The sequence below is a fragment of the Portunus trituberculatus genome, chromosome 37, assembly GCF_017591435.1.
Source record: "Portunus trituberculatus isolate SZX2019 chromosome 37, ASM1759143v1, whole genome shotgun sequence".
NCBI classification, from domain to species: domain Eukaryota; kingdom Metazoa; phylum Arthropoda; class Malacostraca; order Decapoda; family Portunidae; genus Portunus; species Portunus trituberculatus.
In genome coordinates, this window is record NC_059291.1 from 7,244,187 (window position 1) to 7,255,010 (window position 10,824).

Below are 10,824 nucleotides of genomic sequence, written 5' to 3' on the forward strand. Positions count from 1 at the left end.
AATCCAGCCAGAAATTACTGACGATTGTTTCCCCGTAATATGTGATCCGTTGGTGGCGGCGGCGACGGTGACAGTGGTGGTGATGGTGCAGTGTTGATGGTGGTGATGAAGCTTGCGAGCGAGATTAATGGTGATGGTGTTGATCGTGTATGACTGTCTGACATCCTCGCGACAATAATACATAAGATATAAAGAATACACCATGGGAAGTATTAGCGTTCTGGTGTGAAGAGTACTTGGAATGAGGAGAAAACAAGTCAAACACAATGAAGCCGTTCCCCGCCATTACATTATCTACCTTCTTGAATTACTCATGACAACAGAACGCACAGATGCAAATATCAATAAAACGAATGAATAAAACAATTAAAACTTTCCCAATCTTGATCATTTGAGTCAGGTTCGGAAGAGATGAAAATAGAATGTATAGATGCAAATGTTAAAAAAAAAAAAATAAATAAAAATAAAATAAAAACTAACCAAAATAAAACGATAGACGAAACTTTCCCAATCTCGATCATTTGAGTCAGGTTCAGAAGAGGTTCGGAACACGCACATGAACTAACACAATTCCAGTTATCCGCAGCACGACTACAAAAACGAGAGTCAATAAGATGAAAAAAGTCCACATGAAAAAGCATGAGAAAAGCATTACAGTGTTGGGATTAAGAAACTACTACGTGTGAAAATACTGTGAAAAAAGAAGAAAAAGGGAAAAAAAATGGAACTGAAAATATAAAAAGTAATTAAATGGGAACTTTTTTTTTGTTATCTTTGGCCAATTTCCCTCCTACATATAAAAAAAAAGTCAGCCAGTCAGTCAGCCAGTCAGTCAGCGGTGGCAAGATACAGGAGTCACAGCCAGTCAGTCAGTCAGTCAGTCAGTCAGTCAGTCAGCAGAGGCAAGATACAGAAGTCACAGCCAGTCAGTCAGTCAGCGGAGGCAAGATACAGAAGTCACAGCCAGTCAGTCAGTCAGTCAGTCAGCGGAGGCAAGATACAGGAGTCACAGCCAGTCCCGTCTGCATCATCTTTCCTACTGCCGCCCCCGCATAACACTCAGACACTCAGACACACAGACAGCCCGCCTCCTTTGCGCCCACGCCCCAGGGAGAACCGCTCGTCTATTTTAGGAGTTTTATTATTTTCTTGCCGAGGTGAATCATACCAGAGAGAGAGAGAGAGAGAGAGAGAGAGAGAGAGAGAGAGAGAGAGAGAGAGAGAGAGAGAGAGAGAGAGGGCGAAAGACTCGTATTCCCAAACACTTCGCTTCACCTCCACTTTATTTAAATTTCCATGATTTTTTAAGGTGTTTTTACGGTTCCAGAGGTAGAATAACAAGATTTCTACATTAATAACTGGAGAAACGCGGTTAATCGTCTCTTTGGCCTTTGAAAATAGTCGTGGTGAGAGAGTAGCGCATTTCTGAATAAAGGCCAGAGAGAAAGAGAGAGAGAGAGAGAGAGAGAGAGAGAGAGAGAGAGAGAGAGAGAAGAGAGGTGAGGTTTGCAATTCACTCGGTGCCTCACTCAATTCATCACCTTCCCACGAGTGTCTCTATTGATGTGGCGTGTACAAGTGCTTCAGTCTGTTTCTGTGTCTTGGAAATGTTTGTCTTTTTAACTTTGTGTTCCGCGCGTGTCGTTTAAATTAATTACTTTTTATTTTTTAGGGTCGTGCTGTTCATTCATTAATCCACTTTTGCATGTTCTTTTTCTCTTAGTGTTACGTATTAATTTGTTTTTCGCTCTTACTGTTAACGCTGGAAAACGATAATAGAGACTAGAAATATTATATCATTAGAGGAAACAATCTACTTATGAACGCACTCTTCTTGTCAGGTTCTCCACACTACACCAGACAGGAGAGAGAGAGAGAGAGAGAGAGAGAGAGAGAGAGAGAGAGAGAGAGAGAGAGAGAGAGAGAGAGAGAGAGAGAGAGAGAGAGAGAGAGAGAGAGAGAGAGAGAGAGAGAGAGAGAGAGAGAGAGAGAGAGAGAGAGAGAGAGAGAGAGAGAGAGAGAGAGAGAGAGAGAGAGAGAGAGAGAGAGAGAGAGAGAGAGAGAGAGAGAGAGAGAGAGAGAGAGAGAGAGAGAGAGAGAGAGAGAGAGAGAGAGAGAGAGAGAGAGAGAGAGAGAGAGAGAGAGAGAGAGAGAGAGAGAGAGAGAGAGAGAGAGAGAGAGAGAGAGAGAGAGAGAGAGAGAGAGAGAGAGAGAGAGGAAAAAAGAGACTATCAACTTCCTGCAGAATTCAAACCTAACCCACAAAAAAATACACTTTTTTTATTATCTTTTACTACCCAAAAAGAAAATATAAGTAAATAAATAAATAAATAAAGAGTTCACCCTGAATTACTATATCTCAAGACTCATCATCTTTGCTGGCGTGAGTGATAACAGTGTTGACCCGCCTGGTGTCCTTGGTGGCGGGGTGTGGCGGCAGTTTAGGTCCATATTTTGGCGGCAGCTTGGTAAGTATTCAGAACACTTTGCTCTCTCACCACGACTATTTTCCAAGGCCACAGAGACGATTAGTGGGGTTTTCAAGAATGTTTCTACCGCTGATGACACAGAATCTTGTCACTCTGCTTATAGAACCGTAAAAACTTGCTTAAAAATGCGTTATTCTCTCACCAAGACTATTTTCCAAGGCCACAAAGATGATTAGCGGAATTTTCAAGAGTGTTTCTCAGATAATAATGCAGAAATCTTGTCGCTCCGCTTCTAGAACCGTAAAAACACCTTGAAAAAATTAGTGTAAATAGAAATAAAGCCTTTTGAAATAGTGGAGGTGAAGCGCAGAAGTGTTTGAGAATATGAGCCCTTTAGTAGTGGCGGCGTGTCGTGCGAGGTGGTGCGAGGCCTGAGCACGCCGGGTAACAATGAGGCTATTAAAACTAATGTAATTAAACTATAATGAACAAAAAAATGAGGAGCTCTATATTACACGACTCAGCACGGCATGGAGATGAGAGAGAGAGAGAGAGAGAGAGAGAGAGAGAGAGAGAGAGAGAGAGAGAGAGACGGAAAGCGAGAAAGAGAGAGATCTTTTCAATATAATGTCACACGACGGGAATACAATACTGAGGAAGGAAATACTGGAGGGAAGAATGTCACCAATAAACGCAATATTAGAAAACCTTCCTTCATCACCAGAAATGTAGCGCTGACCAGAAAAATATGTAGTAACTCAACACCATCACCTCCACCACAACCACTACTACTACTACTACTACTACTACTACTACTACTACTACTACTACTACTACTACTACTACTACCAGCGCGACTCGGCTTATAACTGATTGAAGAAGTTAGTAGAGGAAACTTGTCCGTCTTCAGTGTGCACAAGAAAAGTTACAAATTATAGAATTGTCCAAGTTTTGATCTGGAGTGGCATCTTCTAACGCATCCTATCTATCTATCTACCAATCTATCTATCTATCTATCTATCTATCTATACGTGCGTCTCTGTCTTTTTCGTATATCTGTTTCCCTGTGTCTATCCGCTTCTCTGTACCTATTTCCCTGTTCTTATTTGAGGGAGCGATGCACAGGACGCGTATTTGCCGCTTCATTTCCCGTGTGGTGTCTCCCGTGGCCGTTGAGAGCTGACCACCACCCCGCCACTTCTAGGAAATGACTCAATGACGCGGGAATAAGAGATTTGTCTCGAAATGTGACGCCGTACGCTGGATATTGCACTGCCTCTCTCTCTCTCTCTCTCTCTCTCTCTCTCTCTCTCTCTCTCTGTAGTAAATATTCCTTCTCTCACTCACTTCGAGGCTCTTGTGGCATTCCCATCTCGCGTTCCTCAGCCTTCCATCAGTTTCAGCGTTTCCTTTCCTCTTTGTTCATCCTCCTCATTGTTTCCCCTCTTCCTCTCCCCTCACAACTTTCTGCTTTCTTCTTCTTCTTCTTCTTCTTCTTCTTCTTCTTCTTCTTCTTCTCTTCTTCTGCTTCTTCTCTTTACTTCTGCTTCTGCTTCTTTTCTTCTTCTGCTTCTTCTTTTTCTCCTTTTTCTTCTTCTATTACTACTGCTACTACCACTACTACTACTACTACTACTACTACTACTACTACTACTACTACTACTACTACTTCTACCACTTCTTCTTCTTCTTCTTCTTCTGTATTTGCCGTTGGTCACACCTCATCTATATCGTGATGTACAGTTATGGGGCCCCTCATTATATAGCAAGGATATGAGTCTATACACAGGAGAATGACTAGAAGGAGGCATCGGATGATTGATATTTCCTATGAAGCGAGATTGAAGCTATTAAATTTGCATTCCTTAGAGAGATGTAGGTTAAGAGGGGACCTGATAGAAGTTTTTAACCCCTTCAGTACTGGGACGCATTTTTACCATGAGTTTTTGATGTGATTAGACGATTTTGTTTACATTAGGAAGAGTTTATGGAGATCAGAAAATCAATGGGATAGAGTCTTCACTTTTCTAATCCCAACATGAGTTTCTGAAGCTACGTAAAATCGCCTAATAGTAGCCAGAATGAATATGAAGACGTATCATGATTGTGAAGGGGGTTAAGAGGTTTAGAGGTTAAAACAAAGGGTATATAAGCAAGCTAGAATCAGTAACCAGGGTGGAACTACAAATGAAGGATTGAAGTTTGATTAGGTTAAGTTTGAGAAAGAGATTGGAAGGAATTGGTTCTCTACTTGAGTGGGTTATGAACGGCAGGAACTCAGTGATCAGATTATTTATGCTGAGTCAATAGGGAGCTTTAGAAGAAGATTAGACAGAAATATGGATGGGGATGATAGATGGAAATGGGAAGCGAAAGTTTCATAATAAATTGCCACGTGTGGGTCTGATGTATTCCTGCAGTTTCCCTTGTTTTATTATGTTTTTCTTCTTCTTCTTCTTCTTCTTCTTCTTCTTCTTACGTGCTTTCCACTCTACCACCTCCTTACTTCTCCTATATCTCATTCTTTCCCATCGTGTTTCTCCACTCCTCTTCCTCATCGACTCTCCCACTTCCCTTTACCACTTTGCCTTTCTCCCTAAACTGCTCTCTCTCTCTCTCTCTCTCTCTCTCTCTCTCTCTCTCTCTCTCTCATTTTCCAGCAGCACTCCTCGGGTAAGAACGTTCCTCGAGTGATCCCGGTGGTGTTCTATTGTATTGCCTTCCGCTTCACTCCTTTTCATCTGTCTGTAGGTTTCTCTATTTGTCCATCTATCTATCTGTTTGTCTCTCTGTCTATCCAGCTGTCCGTCTTTTCTAACGTTGAGACCATTGTAATTATTGGAATTGTGTTGTATGATGCGTTCTGTGATCAATGAAATGTCTATCAATCTATCTGTCTATCTACTTATTTATCTATCTATCTATCTATATATATATATATATATATATATATATATATATATATATATATATATTTTTGTCTATTTATTTATCTATCACCTATCTATCTATCTATTTATTTATTTATTCATTCATCTATATGCCCATCTATTTTTTTTTTTTATTTATACCATGTGGGCTTTTCACGGGAATTTATGAGCTAAAGGGGATACTTTTTCTGGTACCTCCTATCTCAAAGCCCACCCGCTAGGTAACCGTTGCCCCGAGTGAGGAAGCCCAACCTACACTCGGACCGTGGACAGGATTCGAACCCGTGCGCTTGGGGACCCCTTGGACCCCAAAGCACGCATGGTTCCACTGTACCACGGCGGCCCCTAAATGTAACTTCATTTTCCTAACTTCCTTTGTCTATGCCCTTCGTTAAAAAGCCATATTCTGAAACACTTCCGTGCTGTACCTTCACTATTTTCAAAGGGCTCTAGTTGAAGAGACACAGGTTCTTAAGGTTGCTTCTGTAACTCTAGTGACATGTTAACAAGTCTTCTGCATTATCAACAGGACAAATACTCTTTAAAACTCGGTTAATCGTTTCTGTGGTCTTTGAGGTCGCGGTGAGAGAGAGAAGCGTTTTTGAATATGGTGCAAAATGCCTTTCCTCTCCTTTACAATATCACAACTTCCACATAAAACACGATGCAACACTGCTAATCATCTACACTAGCTTCTCTTCTCCCTGACACACTGCAGTCCCTTCATATCTACCGCCAAGCTACTCCACTCACTCCTCACTCCCTCTGCTCTCCACTCGCTCACCGTGAACATCAACAGAATTATCATATGTAAATGTTTCCGAGCAATCTGCGTCTTATCCTTTGTTTCCTGGTTCTGTAAGTTGAGATAACACACGTGAATTAATGAACGCTCTCTGCATTTAACCCCACCAGGTTTTTTTTTTTTTTTTGGGGGCTCCTCTATGGCTCTGCACGGAAGCACCACTAGCTATACTAATAAAGAAATTTAGTCCGTGAGAAAGATAGTTTGTTTTTCTATGCAAGAGCGGAAAACTGGGCAAGGGTAACATAAAACGAAAATGAAAAGAAAAATAAAGGTCCACTTACTTGCCAGTTCCCTTGCAAATCCGAGAGAGTTTGTTTAAAAAAAAGGGATAAATGTCTTGAAACGTCCCTCTAATGGTTGCTCAAAGGAATACAAAGGAATACAAAAGGATAGCAAACACCAACAGACCTCTTGGTAACTACTTCTAACTAACTACAGAGAAGAAAGGCCGGACAGTACAGGAGAAGGCTGCTTTGTTAAGTATTGTGGGTTTTCATCACAATATGGTGTTTGTATATACACGCTTTATTCTATCACGAGGAGAGTTCTTAAAGGCCGAAGAGATGAATAAAGCCACCCCCACCCCCGGGAAGAAAGCCATTAGGAGTTGCTCTGGTTGGAGGATAAAAAAAAAAGAGGAAAAAGAAAGAAAATAATAAAGCGAGTCTGTTTCCACCACTTTGCTCTCTAGTGTTGCATCTTTTCTTCCCGCCACGTGCTACACTGCTCACAGTTCTACACTTTTACACCTCACACTTTGTTGATGCGTTGAACTGTATTCGTAAACATTTCGTCTTTACTTTTTTCCACGTAACAGCTTCTCGTGAAAGACGGTGCATATTTTCAAGGATGCTTTCGTGATGCTGGTGAAAACTCAACAATTTTTTTTTCATCAATATTAAAAATGCAAGTGAAAACCCGGCTAATTTATTCAGTCGCCTTTGGAAAAAAAAAAAAAGCATAATAGGCTCTAGTGAAAGTTAATACGTGCTTTCGGGATTCTTTTTATACTCCTAATGGTATTTCACAAGAACACTATACAAGAAACACACATGAAAACCACTCCAATCACATCCGTGGCCTTTGGAAGCAGTCAGCATGTGAGAACAAGACTTTAGAGACACAAACAGCAATCTTCAGTGATGCTACAGTCTCATATTACACACATCTCATAAACTACATTAAAACATTAACAATCAATCTAACGTGTTCATCTCGTACTCCTTTCAAAATCCTTTTTCATACAATATATTCGACAATTTCTAACTCAGTATAAAATCTAGATACTACATAATGCAAGGCCTTCCCCTCACAAGCCAGAAATGCTCCTGAGGGTCTTAAGAGCGTTTTACATAATATATTGTCTTGGTAAAGCTGATAGACAAGGCACACCAGCGAAACTTTCTTGAGGCTACGGCGAGCAAAGGTTACCAAGGTGAGAGCTTATCAGTGGCGGGTGTTCAATCAAGCTACAACTTCTCACATGTTTCAGATTGTGTGCATGATTCTTTGTGTGTGAGAAGGGCGCTGACCTAAAGAAAAGAAAAAAAAAAAATAAATAAATAAAATAAAAAAAAAATATATATATATATATATATATATATATATATATATATATATAGAGAGAGAGAGAGAGAGAGAGAGAGAGAGAGAGAGAGAGAGAGAGAGAGAGAGAGAGAGAGAGAGAGAGAGAGAGAGAGAGAGAGAGAGAGAGAGAGAGAGAGAATTTTGATTTGATATCTTTATTGCCTTTATTGCTTTATAATACACCTTACGTATATAATAGGCACATACAAACATATAATCAAATTCAATATTAAGGCTTGGTCTATTAAGCATAAGCTTTTATATAGACCTTTGGTATATAAACATTGTTTGAAATGCGCGACTTTTGCATTTCCTTTCATTAGTGATAAACAAAACTAAATATCAGAGAGAGAGAGAGAGAGAGAGAGAGAGAGAGAGAGAGAGAGAGAGAGAGAGAGAGAGAGAGAGAGAGAGAGAGAGAGAGAGAGAGAGAGAGAGAGAGAGAGAGAGAGAGAGAGAGAGAGAGAGAGAGAGAGAGAGAGAGAGAGAGAGAGAGAGAGAGAGAGAGAGAGAGAGAGAGAGAGAGAGAGAGAGAGAGAGAGAGAGAGAGAGAGAGAGAGAGAGAGAGAGAGAGAGAGAGAGAGAGATTTTACTCGTATAGATCAAAGAATTAATTTATGACACCAATTGTATGTTTACTTGCGAAATAATTAAAGATTCTGATACAAATTTCTCACTCAATATTAAGTTTCAATTCACGTATTTATTTGGACAAGAATAAAGGTAAGTGAAACGAAGCTCTTCCTCTACACACGCTTCTTAAGTTTTGATGGAAAAGGCGAATGATCTTGGCAAACTTCCAACCGGAGACAGTAAATCAAAGCGCCTCAAGAAAGTCTCAGCTAGGCAGTCAGGCGGCCAGTCAGCCAGTGAGTCAGCCAGAAGTAAGCCAGCTATAAGGATTAGTGAGTGCTTATCAGGGGAAATTAAGTGAGTAAATAAAGGAACTCTATTCATGCGAGATTAATAGACTTTTTTTTCCATCTAGTTATTAAGTCTTGCGTGAATTTATAATTTCATTTTACAGCGAACGTTTTTCTTTCACTTTTTTTCCTTTTTTTTTCTTATTTTTTTGTAAGGAAGTTTCTATATTAGATGTTCCCGCTCCGTTATTTTTTTGTTCTTTCTAATGAAATTACTCTTTGTTTTAATATAGTTTGCTTTTCTTTCCGACACTTTTCTAATGATATTTCAGCGCTAATGTCAAGAAGAGGTTTTTTTTATTTTTTGAATTTCACGTTTCTGGAAATCCTCACTCGTTGACCACATAACACGCTCCATATTACGTTATCTCAGGTTTTAATTCACTTTGACTCCGTAACATGTATTTAATGAGCTACTGTTTTGGAAGGATACTTTTTCTGTGTGTGTGTGTGTGTGTGTGTGTGTGTGTGTGTGTGTGTATGTGTGTGTGTGTGTAATTCACCACGGTCGCCTACTGGTCACCCAGCTAGTCTTTCCCATAACGGAGCGAGCTCAGAGCTCATAGACCGATCTTCGGGTCAGACTGAGACCACAACACACCACATACCGGGAAAGCGAGGCCACAACCCCTCGAGTTACATCCCGTACCTATTTACTGTTAGGTGAACAGGGGCTACACATTAAGAGGCTTGCCCATTTGCCTCGCCGCGCCGGGACTCGAACCCGGCCCTCTCGATTGTGAGTCGAGCGTGCTAACCACTACACTACGCTGTGTGTGTGTGTGTGTGTGTGTGTGTGTGTGTCTGTTTCACTGTTTGATCTGCTGCAGTCTCGTATTCCTGCAGAAATCAATTAATCTTTAAGAAACTACTAAATAAACACAAGCCAGGTTCAGATCACGTTTAACATTATTTCATTACCGTATTATGTTTGCGTTGTGCTTCTCCACGATGTTATTCAGAGACGCGTAAACACTCACATGAATTGCCGACAATTACAATTCTCTACTGATGCTTCCGGACCTTTGCTTTTGACACTCCTGAAGGTTGTTCCAATAAAAGGTGTGTATGTGTGTGTGTGTGTGTGTGTGTGTGTGTGTGTGTGTGTGTGTGTGTGTGTGTGTGTGTGTGTGTGTCTGTCTCTCTCTCCTATGTCTCTCTCTCTCTCTCTCTCTCTCTCTCTCTCTCTCTCTCTCTCTCTCTCTCTCTCTCTCTCTCTCTCTCTCTCTCTCTCTCTCTTTTTTTTTTTTTTTTTATTTAAACATAATTTATACAGAAGAACATGTACCCAAAGGCGCACTGTCGTGTGCTACCTATTCTAAGGGTACTACAATCTATTTCTCTACAATATTTACAAGACTTAAAAATAGATAATATACAAGATGGTCAGCACTGTTCTTTTCACTTCACTAGCACTATTCACGCACTGCACTACACTGAGTGTCACGTCACAAAGAGTGTCAGAGGAGTTGGCAGTGTCTGTCTCCACTTATGTGCCATCAGTTTGACACTGTGTGTGTTCATCTCCTGGACGTGAGGCACCGCGGCCGTGAACAAGTTCCACATCCTGGAGACGCGTCCTGCGAAGGTGCGTTGATGCTGACACCCGTGGGATCGCGGCACCTCTACGGCGTCACCACCATTGAGCACCGTTCTCGTGCTCCGTGCGGTGACTCTCAGAGGATGACGCAGCCCTGCCAGATGTGGCACTCTTTGCACCTGTGCCTTATGGAACACTACGATCGCCGCCACATCTCTGCGGTGTTCCAGTGAATCAAGAGGACGCTCAGGCTCTGGGTGAGGTGGTATTGCAGCATCTACTAGCCGTATGGCGCGGCGTTGGATGCTGTCCAGTCTCCTTCTGTGTGTGGCGGCACAGGACATCCAGGAGAGAGCTGCGTACTCAAGGTGGGGCCGCACCTGTGCCTTGTACAGCAGCAGTCTCCCTTCCTGTCGAGGAAACTGGCGATCCTTCTGAGAGCGGAGATCCTGTGAGAGGCTTTCTTGGCAATGGATTTGACATGGCTGTCAAACCTCAGCCCTCGATCCACCTCCACTCCAAGTATCTTGACGTCATCTTGGAGTGGGAGAGCAGCAGCGCCAAAAGACAACTTTCCTGCCATTGCTGCCATGGCGGCTGGGGACCG